Here is a 17660-nt window from a genome sequence, read left to right on the forward strand (position 1 = left end):
GTGGGGGCATCTTACTGATTGTTTGCATTCATTCAGGGGTGAGGCGGCGTCCTTCCTTCGACAGGAGATGACCTAAGTAGGTCACCTCATGTCGACAATATTGGAGTTTGGAGAGGGAAACTTTGTGATCGAACTGTGCCAGATGCAGGAGCAATTTCATTGTAGCTTTTTTACATAACGCCTCGGCATCTGCCGCTATAAGAAAATCATCAACGTACTGGAGTAGTGCGGTACCTTGGGGTAGGGTCAGGGAATCAAGTAGGCCTTGAGGGCCTGACTGTAAATTGAGGGGCTCTCTGCATATCCTTGTGGAGCTCTGCAGAACCAGAAACTTCGTCCTGCCAATGAGAATCCAAAAAGATCCCTACTCTGTTCATCGACTTGCATAATAAAAAAGGCATTTTTTAGGTCGATAACAGAGAAAAAACATGCAGACGGGGGAACCATAGTAAATAGGGTGGTGATATCTGGGACCACAGGAAACTGGGGTACTACTATTTTGTTTATCTCGCGTAAATCAATGACAAAACGATAAACAGGGGGTTTGGAAGGATCGGTGCGTTTTAGGACAGGCGAAATTGGGCTATTGCACACATTTCCTCTTGTCTCTTCGACCACGCCCTTGTCAACAAGTTCAGAAATGATCTGGAGTAATGCCCTTTCCCCTTCTTTGGGTATTTTATATTGGGGAAGTCGGGGAGGGCGAGCATTTTCCTTCAGGGTAACAGAAAGGGGGGTATGGACAAAAGGCCAACATCAGTATCACCTTAGGCCCAAAGAGCAGGAGGGACATTCTGAAGTTCCTGGGGAATGGTATCTGGGGAGGCCAAATATACTTGGTGTGTGGTAGGGGGACCCATAGAGATGTAAACCCCATCAGGAGACCAGTATATGGTTGCATGTAATCGTTTTAATAGATCTAAACCCAACAAATTTTCGCCACATGTGGAAGTCAAAACCAAAGGGGAATCAACTGTGTAGGGTCCTATCGTTAGTTCCAGTGGTTGTGAAACAGGGCTAAATACTGGGGTGCCAGAAAATCCCACAGAAATGTTATTTGTGCCAGACAAGGGGGCCCCAGGGACTTTAGACCTAGCAATAGAACTTTTGGTTGCACCAGTGTCAACCAAGAATTTTTCCGTAGAGCCCAATGGTCAAAAGGATTAGGCACGGGTCCCTTCTCTTGTCCTTGGCAATCCTAGTGGGACAGGAACCCCGTCCCTTCTTCAGGCTCATAATCCTCAGTAAAATAATTGCGGTCCTCATAATTAGCGGTATCAAATCTTTTCTCTTGCATAAGGGGGCGCCTGTCCTGTAACCGTGTTCTAGGTCCGCCTCGTCCTCGTCCTCTCTGGGGACGTTGTTGTTGTGAAGCGGTCAGCAGGGGCAGAGTTGTTCTGGGCCAACAAGGGACACTCATCTCGCCAATGACCCTTTGGCGACAATAAGCGCACTGTTTGGGTCCCAGCGGTGGACGAGGAGTCACAGGGGCAGGTCTCTGAGCTATTCGTTGAAACGTAGGGGCACCTCTGTTTTGGGTCTGGGTCGGGTATGCTTGTTGGAGTAATACCTTTGTCTTTAAGTCTTTAGTCTTTTTATCTGTTCTATCTCGCTCTTCATTCTCCCTATTCTCATAGTACTGGGTCATTGTCAAAATACCAGACGGGGTGGAGATGGGCGATGCACTTTCTGACATTTTTAGCTTAGTCTCCAGCTCTGGTAACAGATTGGACACAAATGTATCCACAAACAGTCGCTGTCCCCCTTCTAAAGTCATGTCCTGTCCACTATAGTCGGTGAATGTGCTTTCGAATCATGTGAAAAAGTCAGAGACACTTTCATCTTTCTTCTGCTTGCAAGCAGCTAATCTGTCCCAATTGATACGGTGAGGTGTGAACATCTTTTTCATGGCAGTAAGTATCTAGTCCGGAAGGGCTAAGATCATGGGATCGGGTTTCTCACCACCAGTTCTATCTCTGTCAGCTTCCTCAAATTCCTTCCACGTATGACCAAATTCTGTCTGATCATTATGGCGTATTTTGGACCATACTTCAGTCAGTACTACCTGTCCCATTAACATATCTATATCTGCCAAGATTGGAGTGTCTGAGTCAATTCCTTATAATAACCTGCTGGATTTATCCGCGGGTCAGGCAATTGGTTTTTAAGTTGGAGTACGTCAGACCTTTTCCAAGGAACATGGACTCACATCTGCCTAAAACCTGCCGGTATTTCAGGGTTGCCATCTATGCCAACAACGCGGTCTCTCCAAACAGGCTGTACCTTCCTCATTGGAAAACCCTTATTTAATGTAACACCAGTTAAGGAGTCTCTGTAGGCTTCTAACGTGATTAGATCGCATAATAGTGCTAGGCCCTGAATGCCCCCTTTCTCAACCTTATGGGGAAGGTCAGACAGACCTGGGGGTGGACCTGATTCTACAAAATCCTCCCACATTTGGATCAGTATGTCACACATTTCACAAAAAATGGCAATCTGTTGAATGCGTGTCCACTGATCCATTGTCATCCATATATCCTGAGCGGTGTCATAGTGTTATTTTCCATCCATGACTCATAGCGAGTTGTTCCTGTGTACTACCTATCAGTCTGCGCAGGGTGAATCGTCTGGGAGTGGGTGGTCTATGCAGAGTTACATAAGGGATATAATCACGGACCACTGACCATGCATTCGCTAATAGCCCCACACTGGGGGAAGGTGTCGGATGACTGTCAACAAGAAATGGGTTGGTTGCAATGGGAGATGAAGGCATATTAGGTTGGGCAGGTACGGGACCAGTGGAACGTGCAACAAGAGGAAAAGAAGGGTGGACTTGCATTGGTACAGTGGCCTGAACAGTCGGGCGTTGGGAACAAGTGGCTGAGGAATTGGACAAACCAGGGCATGGGCAGGGGCAACAACTGGAGCAGTAGTGGGGGTCAATTGGGCGGGATCAAGGGTCGGATACATGGTGGAGTATAGGGTGGAGGGGTGTTCAACATGGAGAACATGTGAGTGTCATCCTCCTTGTCCCGGGCCTTTTCGGGAACCTTCTTTGTAATGTAACACCCATCTACCTGCATTCTATTTAATCTATCCTGTATTACTATACCCTCTTCTATTCTCTGATTATCATGATTCTGGGCTTTCTGTATCACACTCATACGCATTATTTTAGCTTTGTTCTTTTTGAGTTTCATTTCTTTCTGTTTGGACTCCTTGCGCCAAACCCGAAAGGAATCAAACATCGCAGGTCTAGCTTTTCTTTGAAACAACTTTTCCTCTAAATTATCTACAACAGGAGGTTCAAAACTACCGTACATTGGCCATTGTAATTCGACACTACCTTTTGTATATTTGTGCCAAAGTGAGGAAAACATAATCGGGCCAACACCATGTTTAGCATAGACTTCATGATTAGGGGTCTCCAAAGGAGGAATCGGACAAGATTCCTCCAATGCGGAGTCCTGTGTACAATACCAACAACACCATTTCCGAAACTTACTAAATCCAGGCATCTCTAGACGTGTATCCTGGTTCCAAACATCAAAGGGTCAAATCTAATATTTACGTAACTGTACTTACCCTCTGGCTTCGGCTTTTGCAAAAGTCGAATCAAATACCAAAACAAAAATACAATTCACCAAAGAAGTGGGTCACTCCCACTCTTACCTGACCATTAATCTTCCATCACACGGCAAGTGTCACAAAGGTCTCGATCTCCAAAGACTAGGAACCGGAACTGGGGCCGCAGTCGGGTAGCCCACTGGAGGGAGGAATCACGCAATCGGAGACCTCGGGCCCACAAATACAATTTTCAGCCTCCCTTGGAATTCGATCACAGACCCATCACGCCCACCAGGCTCGATGACGACCACCGAAGACGCCCCACGTTGGGCCCCAAATTGTAGAACCGGCTTTTTGGAGACCTCTCCCCCACTAGGAGAGTCAAAGCCAGTGGTGCAGGGGACACCTAGAATCTACGGGTTCTTCTTGATTAAATCATACATTACCAAAGAGACCAGGACAACCAGCCGTGGAGGGAAGTAATTTATTTATTAGCTCAAGCTAAGGACAGGGTCCCAGAATGGCACAAAGACAATTCTACGGAGACTGCTGCTTCAATCCGCAGCGCACACATACTTATAGCGCTAGCCACGCCCATTTGCACAATACATAGTTCCACATTTTGATAAGTTGCTCATCTGACAAGTTCTTCATCAGTCTTGTGGTGCAATCGTGGCCAGAGGACATCTGTCTCTGATTGCACAATGTTCACAGCCTCTTGCTTCCTTGCTCAATGGTGTGGTCACAGGGCGCAGCCTCGTGCTTCCTTGATCGGATGGTGTGGTCACAAGGCACAGCCTCTGGCTTCCTTGACCAGATGGTGTGGTCACGGGACACAGGAGTTGTGACAGGCTGAGTTACCAACAATGGACAGGATGTAGCTGAGTCATTGACACAACTGGGTGGGGTCAAGTCAAGTCAAGTCAAAGAATTTATATAGCGCACTACATACCCAGAGGGTCTCAAGGCGCTTAGGGAGGGGAGGAGGATTACTTGTCAAATATCCACGTTTTAAGTTGCTTTCTGAATGCTAGGTGGTTCTGGGTAAGGCGAAGGTAAGTGGGGAGTGAGTTCCATGTTTTAGCTGCCAGGTATGAGAAGGATCTTCCTCCCATGGTGGTCTTGTTGATGCGGGGTACAGTGGCGAGGGCTTGGCTGGAAGAACGTAGTTGGCGGGAGGGGGTGTAGAAGGACAGTCGTGAGTTGAGGCATTCTGGTCCGATGTCGTAGAGTGATTTGTGTGCGTGGGTTAGCAGTCGGAAAGTGATCCTCTTATTGACGGGTAGCCAGTGGAGGTCTTTCAGGTGGCCAGAGATGTGTTCGTTACGCGGGATGTCTAATATGATCCTGGCTGAGGCGTTTTGGATTCGTTGGAGTTTCTTCTGGATTTTAGCGGTAGTACCTGCGTAGAGGGTGTTTCCGTAGTCCAGTCGGCTCGTGACCAGAGCATGGGTGACTGTTTCTCTGGTTTCGGTGGGGATCCAGCGAAATGTTTTTTTGAGCATGCGAAGAATGTTGAAGCAGGATGAGGATACGGCGCTGACTTGTCTGTTCATTGAAAGTGAAGAATCCAGGATAACGCCTAGGTTCCGTGCGTGGTCTGTCGGGATGGGTGCTTTTCCAAGGGCTTCCGGCCACCAAGAGTCGTCCCATGCAGAGGGGGATGTACCTAAGATGAGGACTTCTGTTTTATCTGAGTTCAGTTTCAGACGGCTGTGTTTCATCCATTCGGCAACTTCTTTCATTCCTTCGTGTAGGTTGGTTTTGGCGGTGCTGGGGTCATTGGTGAGAGAAAGGATCAGTTGAGTGTCATCCGCGTAGGAGATGATGTTGAGATTGTGTTGGCGAGCGATGGCCGCAAGGGGGCTCATGTATACGTTGAAGAGGGTGGGACTGAGTGAGGATCCTTGTGGTACGCCACAGATGACTTCAGTGGCCTCGGACTTGAATGGTGGAAGGCGGACTCTCTGGGTTCTTCCGGTGAGGAACGAGGTGATCCATTCAAGTGCTTTTCCTTGTATTCCGATGTTTCTGAGTCGTTGTAGAAGGGTGCTGTGGCAGACTGTGTCGAAGGCTGCAGAGAGGTCGAGGAGGATGAGGGCGACTGTGTCTCCATTGTCCAGTAGAGTTCGAATGTCGTCTGTTGCTGCGATGAGGGCGGTTTCAGTGCTGTGTTTTGCTCGGAAGCCAGATTGTGAGGAGTCGAGGGATTTGTTGGCTTCGAGGAAAGCGGCGAGTTGGTTGTTGACAGCTTTCTCGATGACTTTGGCCGGGAAAGGAAGGAGCGATATGGGGCGGTAATTTTTGAGTTTGGTGGGGTCCGCTGTGGGTTTTTTCAGAAGGGCGGTGAGTTCAGCGTGTTTCCAGCTTTCCGAGAAGGTGGCGGAGTTGAAGGAGCAGTTGATGACGTCTCGGAGGTGCGGTGCTATGACGGAGTCTGCTTTGTTGAAGATGTGGTGAGGACATGGGTCTGTGGGGGATCCTGAGTGGATGGAGTTCATCAGGCGGATGGTGTCCTCAGTGGAGATTGGGTTCCAGTCGTTGAGGGTGTTCAAGGGGGGAGAATGTTCAGCATATGGTTGGGTGGGTTGGTCTCCGGGTTGGTTGTCGAAGCTGTTGTGGATGTCTGCAATTTTGTTGTGGAAGAATAAAGCCAGGGAGTCGCAGAGGGCTTGAGAGGGGGTGATGTCGTTGGAGTTGGCCGAGGGGTTGGTAAATTCCTTGACGATGTTGAAAAGTTCCTTGCTGTTGTGGGCGTTGTTGTCTAGTCGATCCTTGAATGCTGTTTTCTTGGCCTTTCGGATTAGTTGGTGGTGTGTGCGGGTGGCGTTTTTGAAGGCGGCCTTGGTGCTAGTGGTTGGGTCTTTTTTCCAGGCCTTTTCAAGGGAGCGGCAGAGTTTCTTGGACTTCTTAAGATCATCGTTGAACCATGAGGCCTTCTTGCTGCCAGGTTTGCTTTGACGTTTTTTCAGTGGTGCTAGGATGTCGGCGGTGTTGGATAACCATAGGGTGAAGTTGGCGGCGGCTTGGTCTGGGTTAGAAGAGTGGGCTGGGGTGTTTAGAAGGAGCGATGAGGAGATCTGGTCGATGGTGATTTTGTTCCAGTTTCTTTGCAGAGTTGGTTGGAGGTGGTTGGTGGGTTTCGGCTTGTTGTAGGTGAAGTGAACGCAGCTGTGGTCAGTCCAGAGGAGATCCGTAGTGTGGCTGAAGGAGACATGATTGCTGGAGGTGAAGATGGGGTCGAGTGTGTGACCTGCGATGTGGGTGGGGGAAGTGACCAGTTGTTTAAGTCCGAGGTTGGCGAGGTTGTCCAAGAGGGTGGTGGTGTTGCGGTCGTTGTTCTTTTCAAGGTGAAAGTTGAGGTCTCCCAGAAGGATGTAATCTTTGGAGGGGAGCGCGTGTGGAGTGATGAAGTCCGTGATGTCTTCACTGAATTTTGCGCGGGGTCCTGGTGGTCTGTAGAGGAGGGTGCCTCTGAGTGTGGTCTTGGGGTCGATGTGGATCTGGAAGTGAAGGTGTTCAGAGTTGGCGAGGTTGACGTCAGAGCTGGTTGAGATGTGGATTGATTTTTTATGGACGATAGCGATTCCTCCTCCTGTGTGGCCGGTACGGTCCTTGCGTGTGATCTTATAATCTTCAGGGATGGCAATGGTGATGTCTGGGGCGGAGGAAGCGTTCATCCATGTTTCTGTTAGGAAGGCAACGTCTGGAGAGATGGTGTCTAGTAGATTCCATAGGTCAATGGCGTGCCTGTGAACCGATCGGGTGTTGAGCAGGATGCATTGTAGGTGGTTGGGGTCGGGGATCTGAGGTGTGGTCGTAGCGGAGTTGTTGACGGTGCCGATGAATTTGCAGGAGTAGCAGGAGAAAGGTCCATATTATGTCCAGGCGCGGCTTGGACGCAGTTGGGGGCGCGACCGGGGTTAAGGGCTAGGAGGGTGGTGGCATCGTAGGTGATGCGGGTGGGCTGGGCAGCGCGAGGGGCAGGGGGTCTGGCGCTGGGCGCGGTCCAGGCGCGGACGGGCGTAGACGGGCTTACCTTTGGCGCACCTTCGGCGCGGATGGGGCGCGAACGCTGCGCGTCAACGCTGCGCGCGGGAACTACTGTCATATATGGAGAGTGGAGGGGGAGGGGCGAGGGCGACTCAGCTGGGAGGCGGGGCGGGCACACGAGGACGACAACAACAAACAAAATGGAGGCGGAGGGGGGAGCAAACTCGAGGTAAACGCGCTAGCAGACTTTAAACAGCACAATAATATCCACAGAGCGCAAATAAGCAAAGCGGTAAATCAGCACACAGTAGGCAAAATTAAATGGCAATATTGAAAGCAAACGAAGCAATGCAGCGCTACGATACCAGGTGTCTGCAAGGGACACTGGGAGCGACCACTCAGCCCGTGAGAGAGGAGCGAGTCACGGCGCTTACAGGGAGAGGAGCGCTATTTCTGCTCAGTGGGAGGGCGTCTCAGCTGGGAGGCGGGGCGGGCACACGAGGACGACAACAACAAACAAAATGGAGGCGGAGGGGGGAGCAAACTCGAGGTAAACGCGCTAGCAGACTTTAAACAGCACAATAATATCCACAGAGCGCAAATAAGCAAAGCGGTAAATCAGCACACAGTAGGCACAATTAAATGGCAATATTGAAAGCAAACGAAGCAATGCAGCGCTACGATACCAGGTGTCTGCAAGGGACACTGGGAGCGACCACTCAGCCCGTGAGAGAGGAGCGAGTCACGGCGCTTACAGGGAGAGGAGCGCTATTTCTGCTCAGTGGGAGGGCGTCTCAGCTGGGAGGCGGGGCGGGCACACGAGGACGACAACAACAAACAAAATGGAGGCGGAGGGGGGAGCAAACTCGAGGTAAACGCGCTAGCAGACTTTAAACAGCACAATTATATCCACAGAGCGCAAATAAGCAAAGCGGTAAATCAGCACACAGTAGGCAAAATTAAATGGCAATATTGAAAGCAAACGAAGCAATGCAGCGCTACGATACCAGGTGTCTGCAAGGGACACTGGGAGCGACCACTCAGCCCGTGAGAGAGGAGCGAGTCACGGCGCTTACAGGGAGAGGAGCGCTATTTCTGCTCAGTGGGAGGGCGTCTCAGCTGGGAGGCGGGGCGGGCACACGAGGACGACAACAACAAACAAAATGGAGGCGGAGGGGGGTGCAAACTTGAGGTAAACGCGCTAGCAGACTTTAAACAGCACAATAATATCCACAGAGCGCAAATAAGCAAAGCGGTAAATCAGCACACAGTAGGCAAAATTAAATGGCAATATTGAAAGCAAACGAAGCAATGCAGCGCTACGATACCAGGTGTCTGCAAGGGACACTGGGAGCGACCACTCAGCCCGTGAGTGAGGCACACAGGCAGCTTCTCGGAATCGGCTGAACCACAAGGAGTGGGGAGGGTTGTGCAAGTTTCAACAGGGATGTGGAAAACAGTTCTTCACCAGGTTGCCGAGAGCATGGCAACACAAAATGGAGTCGTGTGGGTCATTTTAAAATACAGTTCAACAAATGTGTCACTTTTGCCCCTACAGATACATTAGAAATACCGATGTATCTGTATTTCCTTACAACATGGTGGGCTGTACACTACATGCGCAAATCTATTGTCACAAGGAGGGTGCAGTGAAAACTGTTGCTTTGCTGTTTTGTCGCAGCGATGCAACAATTTTCATAAATGAGGCCCTCTGTACATTTTTTAGGTCTTTTACCATCAGGTATCTACATAAAAAATTATGGGCAGGATAAATGAAAAATAAATTAAAAAGTTGTTACTCAGTGGGAAATGCACTGTAGTACTTTATGAAACCTCTATTAGTAAATGCAATACTGAGCAAAATGCAATACTGCAGCCTTCGACACTTTCTGCCACAGCACCCTTTTACAACGCCTCAGAAACATCGGAATCCAAGGAAAAGCACTGGAATGGATCACCTCGTTCCTCACCGGAAGAACCCAGAGAGTCCGCCTCCCACCATTCAAGTCCGAGGCCTCTGAAATCATTTGTGGCGTACCTCAAGGATCCTCACTCAGTCCCACCCTCTTCAACGTATACATGAGCCCCCTCGCGACCATCGCCCGCCAACACAACCTGAACATCATCTCCTACGCGGACGACACTCAACTGATCCTCTCTCTCACCAATGACCCCAGCACCGCCAAAACTAACCTACACGAAGGAATGAAAGAAGTCGCCGAATGGATGAAACAAAGCCGTCTGAAACTAAATTCAGACAAAACAGAAGTCCTCATCTTAGGTACATCCCCCTCTGCATGGGACGACTCCTGGTGGCCGGAAGCCCTCGGAAAAGCACCCATCCCGACAGACCACGCACGGAACCTTGGCGTCATCCTAGACTCCTCACTCTCCATGAACAGACAAGTCAACGCCGTATCCTCCTCCTGCTTTAACATTCTTCGCATGCTCAGAAAAACATTTCGCTGGATCCCCTCTGAAACTAGAAAAACAGTCACACACGCTCTAGTCACGAGCCGACTGGACTACGGAAACACCCTATACGCAGGCACCACCGCTAAACTCCAGAAGAAACTACAACGAATCCAAAACGCCTCAGCCAGGCTCATACTGGACATCCCACGCAACGAACACATTTCGAGTCACCTTAAAGACCTCCACTGGCTACCCGTCAATAAGAGGATCACTTTCCGACTGCTTACCCACGCACACAAATCACTCTACGACATCGGACCAGATTGCCTCAACTCTCGACTGTCCTTCTACACCCCTTCCCGCCAACTTCGCTCCTCCAGTCAAGCCTTCGCCACTGTACCTCGCATCAACAAGACCACCATGGGAGGCAGATCCTTTTCATACCTGGCTGCCAAAACATGGAACTCACTCCCCGCCTACCTTCGCCTCACCCAGAATCACCTAGCGTTCAGAAAGCAGCTTAAAACGTGGATATTTGACAAATAATCCCCCTCCCCTCCTAAGCGCCTTGAAACCCTCTGGGTATGTAGTGCGCTATACAAATTTTATGACTTGACTTGACTTGACTTGTGGAGACTGGTGATGTGTATTATTAGTGCTGTGAGGTCACAGCCTGTGACAGAAAGCACTGTGACTATGTAAATCATTATTTTATACTTACATCACACACAGTGTAAGATAGAATGCTGCAAAAGGTGGAAAATAATTTTACGATAAAATGGTGCTTTAAAAACGTAAATTTTAGTAATACCAGAGTGTGTAATGCAATTTTTTTCATAGCTGTCCCTTCAACACCTCTTTAGGGGTACTAAGGGCTGTGTAAAGGCAGTTAAAATTAAAAGCAAACACTTCTCAGTCTAGTTGTTCCATTCAAAAAAACAAATCTTTGTTATCATAAAGCTTGGAGTGATTTGATTAATTAAAGCAAGAACTTACTGAATGAATTATTTTGGCAACTAATTTATTATAGTCCTTACCATCTAGTGTGGCTCGCTGTCTGTCCTATGCCTAATTGCCAGCAAGGCTTCCTCTTTTAGCCCGAGGAGCAGACTCCCAGTGTACTCCTGTATCGAGTTAGTTGGAAGGCACATGCGGTAGTGGGGCATTCAATCTTCCTGTTAGTTACTTGAAGTCAGGGTCATGGTATGCTTCTTTATCGCCTTTTGGGAATTCAACCTGCCTTTTTTGTTCTGGGTGCAGACTCCCAGTACACTCTCCTCTACCGTTGCTCAGTAGCGTTATTCAGCTGGGCTGGAAGGCAGTCTCTTTTGGGGGTTTCCTGACTCTCCATTATTCAGCATCTTGTGACGACGAGTATCATGGGATTTGTAGCCAGACAAAATGTTACACATTTCAGACATCTCATTAAGGCCTATTGGCCTGTTTCCTTGTGTCTTTCACCACATTGCTCTTAGTAATTTTAAAGCATTTGTGTAGTGGTGTCACACATCCTGGTGCTGGCCCTGGGGAAGACCTTGATGGAAGAGGGCCCTTTTGGGGGGATCAAGGCACGTCAGCATGGATGAGTGGATTGGGGGTGGCTGGTCCTGCACTGACTGTGGGCTGCTGTACACAGGTGGTGTTTTTGGGGACCTAGACGAAGTGAGGGGAGGAGGAATGCTGATGAATTTCTCAGCCCATATGAACCTCTTATTTCTTCGGCTTGGAGGACGGAGGTCTTCGGTTTGTTGAGTTGCATAGTATGTATTGGACCCTTTTGTAAGTTGCTTTATCCAAGTGAGCTGTTTTAATTTCATGGGGTACCAACATGACACCTTTCTATGTGAATGTCTCTGTTAATTTGATGAGCAATTTGGTTCATGATTGATGTTTATAATTTATGTAATCGTTCTTTTTGATTTAAAGTAATTGTACTTTTTGTCCTGTAAGTGTTGTCAATTTATGTATACTGTACATGTTTTGCTTGGCGCTTGATATGTGAGCTTATCAATGTAGATAGATTGAAATGAAGTAACAGATAAAAAAAAAGAAATAAAAATAAAATAATTAAGCCAGAACTTCTCTCAAGCATCCTTTACACTTTTACATTTGCATTTCATTCAGAGAAGCAGCAGATAATGATCTAAATTAGCCCCCCAGGGTGGCTGACTTTTTTCTAAAGGAAAGCACACATTTTGAATTGAAGGGACAAGTGAAGCTGGGGAATGCGCAACCCCTTGCCAGGACTCCAGGGCCCCCCTGGGTGTCGCGCCCCATAGATTGAAGACCTCTGTGCTAGTGTGTATGGGTGTGAATAAAACCAATCTGGCAACTTTGCGACCACTCTGTCTTGCTTTTCATTTATTTTTCGTATTTTGAACCTTTTTTTCACTCTGTCCCGAGGCTGCACTTTGGAATAGAAAAAAGTTTTTTAAAAAGGCCATTGCAGCAAATGTGTTTCTTTCATTTTTTGGTCCTTTTCAGAGGGGAAAAAATAAAGAAAATGAGAGGAAAGAGTGGCTAAGAGCTATTTATTGAAGTCACAGTTTTCAGCAAGTGAGGAGCAGCGAGACAGAGACAGAAAGAGATGGAATAAGAGGAAGAGGAAGGAGAGGGGCAGCTGGCAGTGGCAGAGAAGAAGTAGTGAACACTGTAGGGAGGTGGGTGGTGTGAGATGAGTATGGTGAGGGAAGGGAGGTGCGGTTCATCACATTTAAAAGGAGGCCCCTACATCATGGTGAGGCAGATAAATCCATGCGATCAGTTGGATTTATTGCGAGCGGACCAAACATGTACAAATAAATAAAACAGGATTGTTTGTGGATTTAAGAGTTTCTGTGACATTTATCTGTTAACGAGTCACACGTACATTTGAGGTGAAAAACTGCAGTTACAGCACCCATTTCATTCGTTACACGGCACTGCCGTAAAAACAAAAGGGAAAAAAACGAACACTGTGGATGAGGTGAGTTGGGGAGGCAGAGGATGTGTCCCTATTTCTGCAGTGCTGTTGAAGCAGTGCCTTAAACTCATCTTTGTGTTGTTTCAAAGTGAGGGAATTACTGCCTGTATGCAGCATGAGAGTGTTCAGGGCTTCACACATGTGCAGAACAGAAGGGAACATTAAGCAAGTAGGATGTTGTAAAATGTTTAAACTCATGGCAAAGGAAAACAGCTGATAAGAATCACATTAAATTTTTCGACACTCTACGCATCAACCAGGTATTGTAGTACCTCCAGGAAAGGTGCCCTGTTCCACTCAGGGAAAACAATGTTGTTCAAAGAAAGACTAGAAAACGAAAGTAGCACTTCAGTGGCAAATTCCGTGAAGTGTGAGTCAAATAAAAGTGAGGCAGATAAATCCATTCAATCATTGAATTTATTGCAAGTGGACCAAAGATGTGCATTGTGACCAACCATAAACAAATAAAACATTCTTGCTTGTCCAAAACATGAAGCGTGGCATCCTTGAAGTGGACACCCTGCTAATACATGAATCGATGGAAAGCAAAAATAAAGCAATTGCACATGAAGCAACTAAAGGGGGTCAACACGCTGAGTAAGGGACACACACTGGCATGAAATAAATGTGCATTGACTCAGTGATTAGGAAAGCAAGTCTCAACTTTTGCTCGATATCCTGTGATTCTGTGCAAAATACCTTAATAAACGAGTCATGATTAGCGACGGGTACTGAAGCTGAACAAATGCCACCACATAAGCGCGGTGCATGGTGTAGTTGTCAAGCACAAAACAACAAGCAGGAGGTAGAAGGAGGCAGCAGCAGCTCGAGGAGAGGGAGCTAGCATTTGCATATGTGAAGAGCCCTGCAGCTGTTCAAAACAACATGTAAAGAGTGCATAAACACTACAGAAAAATCCTTCAGAGAAAGGATACCGTAATCGGCCAATACTCTAAGGGAGGAGTGGGACACGTGAAGGTGGGGCATATACCCACAAGAAACCATAAAGAAGAAAGCTTTTCAGAATGACACACACTTTAACTAATTGGCAGAGTGGGTGTGGCCAAAGCCCATAGGAGTAAAAACAGCATGCCTCGCAGAGCAGTGCATGTGCGCTGCTACGCTCGACCTAGAAAGGAAAATGCTGGCTGGTGTCCTTTAAAAAAAAAATATTTTTTTAAATTAGCTTTTAAATAAACATTACAGGTCATATTAGCATTTGAATGAATAACACAGTTATGCAGAAGATACCAGGGATGTTTCACCGAGGGGGCCCCTCCGAGGCATGTCTGATCATATGTGTCCATTTCCTCGTCTGTCTTTCAGTGCCAGTTCAGTAGTTGGGGAGATACATATCTCACCTCAGTAACTGTTCCATTTTCCCCATTTCGTATCCCATTTTTTTAGGACACCCTCTATTTTTAAACACTTCTTTTGCTGCAATCATGTATTTGTCCATTTCTTTAGCCCATTCTCTCGAGTTCGGCACCGCCACGGCTCCCCAGCATTGCTATGTTACGTTTGACCAGTGTGTACCACAGCGTGGCCCATTGTTGTTCTATTGTGGTGAGATCGGTTGCCACCCATATGTTGAGAAGTCCCAATTTTGATGTTAATTGAATATCTTTGCCTGTCGCCATGTGCATGTGTCGTGTAGCTTCCTCCCAGAGTGGGGTTATGTAGGGCAATCCCATAGTATATGATAGAATGTGGCCTCTTCCGAGGTATAGTGGATCTACTCCCAATCTTGTTGAGGGTGATCCGGGTTAAATAAGTTCTGTGTAATATCTTGAGTTAGATGAGATGAAAAATTAGTGGGATAGCAGCTTTGCACGGGGACATTTGTGCAGTTTGCCATCCCTCATCTTCAATAGGCTCTAGCTCAGCTTGCCATTTTTCTCGGAGATGGTGGAGTGGGTTGTGCAAATTGTTGCTTATTTTCCAATATGTCAACGATATAGCTTTTTTCCCCTAAGGGTTCTGATAATAATCTATCTTCCAAAGGGAACACCTCCGGTATCGGCCCTGGTGTGGGAATTGCGGCCATCAGGGCATGATGGATTTACAGGTATCGAAACACCTACCCCCATCCAGGTTTTCTTTTTTCAATTCAGAGAATTTTAAAATGTCTCCCTTCTTCCATAGGTCACCAACGCTAGAAATACCAATGGTGTCCCATCTATAAAATCCTGGTTGGTTACATAGCATTCTGAGTCTCTGGGTGGACCATAATGGCGTGGCTAGGGTCAAGTTATCCTGCCATCCGAGTTCTTTATTGGCCTGATGCCAGACGTCTATGGTTAGGGTAGTGGGGCCAACATATCGGATTTCTTGGCTTTTGAATACAACACCCCCTTGTATCCCTCCTTGCCTATCTGGTATCTGTCTAATTGATAAGCAGGTTCTGTCTGGGGATGGTACACCCAGTGATTAACAACCACTAGCTGAGATGCCCAATAGTAAAAGCGCATATCGGGGAGTGCAATTATGCATTGTACCAGCTTCTGGTTAATTTATGCATGGCTATACGGTGAGTCTTACCATTCCATAGGAGTGTCCTAATTTCACTGTCTATATTTTGAAAATAAGACTCAGGGACTTTAAAGGGGTTATTTTTGAGAATATATAAGAAACGAGGGAGTGCCAACATTTTGAAAAGGGCAGCTCGGCCTAACAGAGAAAGAGGCAGGGTCTTCCAGTGTCTCACCTAATTTTGCAGTCTACTCAAGGGAGCCTCAAGATTTTTTTATATAAAAGAGATTTGGATCCAGGGTTGGTGTCCTTTTTTAATTTAAAATATTAGCCCCTCTATGCACATTAAAGTCAATAGGGGCATTTGGCCCCCTTTCCCAAGCCTTTAGTGAGCCCCCGGACCCCTTCCCCAGGGGCAAATCCTAAAGGGCATTTGGCCTCCGTCCTTGAACCTGTTACGGTCCTGGGGACCCGATTCATTGGTTTCTACTCTCTAAAAGTGTCCCGTGGAAGGGAGGCAGCAGGCATAGTCCCTTGCTCACTTGGCCACTGGATTCAAGATAGCCTGGCTGATGAGGATTATGAATCCGAAACCAGTCCCAGGATACTTGTTTCAGGTCCAGGGAAGACATGGCTTGGCAGTTCGTGCTGGACTGTTCCCATGAGGCACAGGGTCAGACTGATTTGCATATGGCCATGTCTGAACTGGGGTGGCTGAGTGGGCTAAAGAATGGTCATGAATTAAACCCAGATCATTTGACTGGGGATGAGTGTTTGATTTGCTCAAACGCTCAGTCCATCATCCCCTTTTGTTTCGCTTGGTTCGCCCTAAGTTGGCAGGGTATGCTCAAACGTGAGTCCCTTGCTCACTTGGCCACTGGATTCAAGATAGCCTGGCTGATGAGGATTATGAATCCGAAACCGGTCCCAGGATACTTGTTTCTGGTCCAGGGAGGACATGGCTTGGCAGTTCGGGCTGGACTGTTCCCATGAGGCACAGGGTCAGACCGATTTGCATGTGGCCATGTCTGAACTGGGGTGGCTGAGTGGGCTAAAGAATGGTGATGAATTAAACCCAGATCATTTGACTGGGGGTGAGTGTTTGATTTGCTCAAACGCTCCGTCCATCATCCCCTTTTGTTTCGCTTTGTTCACCCTAAGTTGGCAGGGTATGCTCAGACGTGAGTCCCTTGCTCACTTGGCCACTGGATTCAAGATAGCCTGGCTGATGAGGATTATGATTCCGAAACCGGTCCCAGGATACTTGTTTCCGGTCCAGGGAAGACATGGCTTGGCAGTTCGGGCTGGACTGTTCCTATGAGGCACAGAGTCAGACTGATTTGCATATGGCCATGTCTGAACTGCGGTGGCTGAGTGGGCTAAAGAATGGTGATGAATTAAACCCAGATCATTTGACTGGGGGTGAGTGTTTGATTTGCTCAAACGCTCCATCCATCATCCCCTTTTGTTTCGTATAGTCTGCTACTAGGCACACCCATGGACCCTCCCCCAGCTCACGTCACTTCCGCTTCCGGAGTCCAATGCTGGAAAAGCATCCAAGCGCAGTCCCGACCACGGGACAGCAGTCATACCATCTGTGACCAAATTCAGGCTGTCTAGGGAAGCAAAAGCTCTAAAAATCATCACCACCCAACCCAAGGTGGGCATCTGGCCCATCATCTGGTCCTTTGAAGGCCTTGAAGGACAAGCGGACAAACGAGCAGAACAGAGGAGCAAGGGGATGTGATGGACATTGCTTTGCCGCCTTGGATCCCAAGACAGTAGATGGGAGCAGCAGTAGTAGTGTCCTGGTGTGGAAGCTGTCAGGATTTTGAGCCAAGGGGAAGTGAGTGCGCTCTGGCTGCGAGGAGTCGGGGGCAACTGTGCTATCTGGCTCTCTGTGACCTGGCATGCTCTCTTCCCGATGCCTCGACACTGCATATCGCACATTGCAACCTATTGTGATGTGTTTCCCTGCAGTTATTTTTTTCATTGGCAGTAATATTACAGTTAATTCTGGCCTCCGGGGCCTAAACTATTGAATCCTTGGTGTTTTATTTTAGAACATGCTGCAACATCACTGGAGAGGACTATCTGCTGGCAACAGTTTAACACTCTCTTCCCAGAAAGCAAAAAAACGAACTGTTCAGTCGCACCCAGCTGCATCGCACAAGGGGAGAAGTGTTGTTCCTAAAGGTGGACTGGTCTATGCAATCTCCAGCTGCAGATTCCTCAGGGTAAGTTCCCCATC

The sequence above is a fragment of the Lissotriton vulgaris genome, chromosome 2_1 (genome assembly GCF_964263255.1).
Source record: "Lissotriton vulgaris chromosome 2_1, aLisVul1.2, whole genome shotgun sequence".
Lineage (NCBI taxonomy): Eukaryota > Metazoa > Chordata > Amphibia > Caudata > Salamandridae > Lissotriton > Lissotriton vulgaris.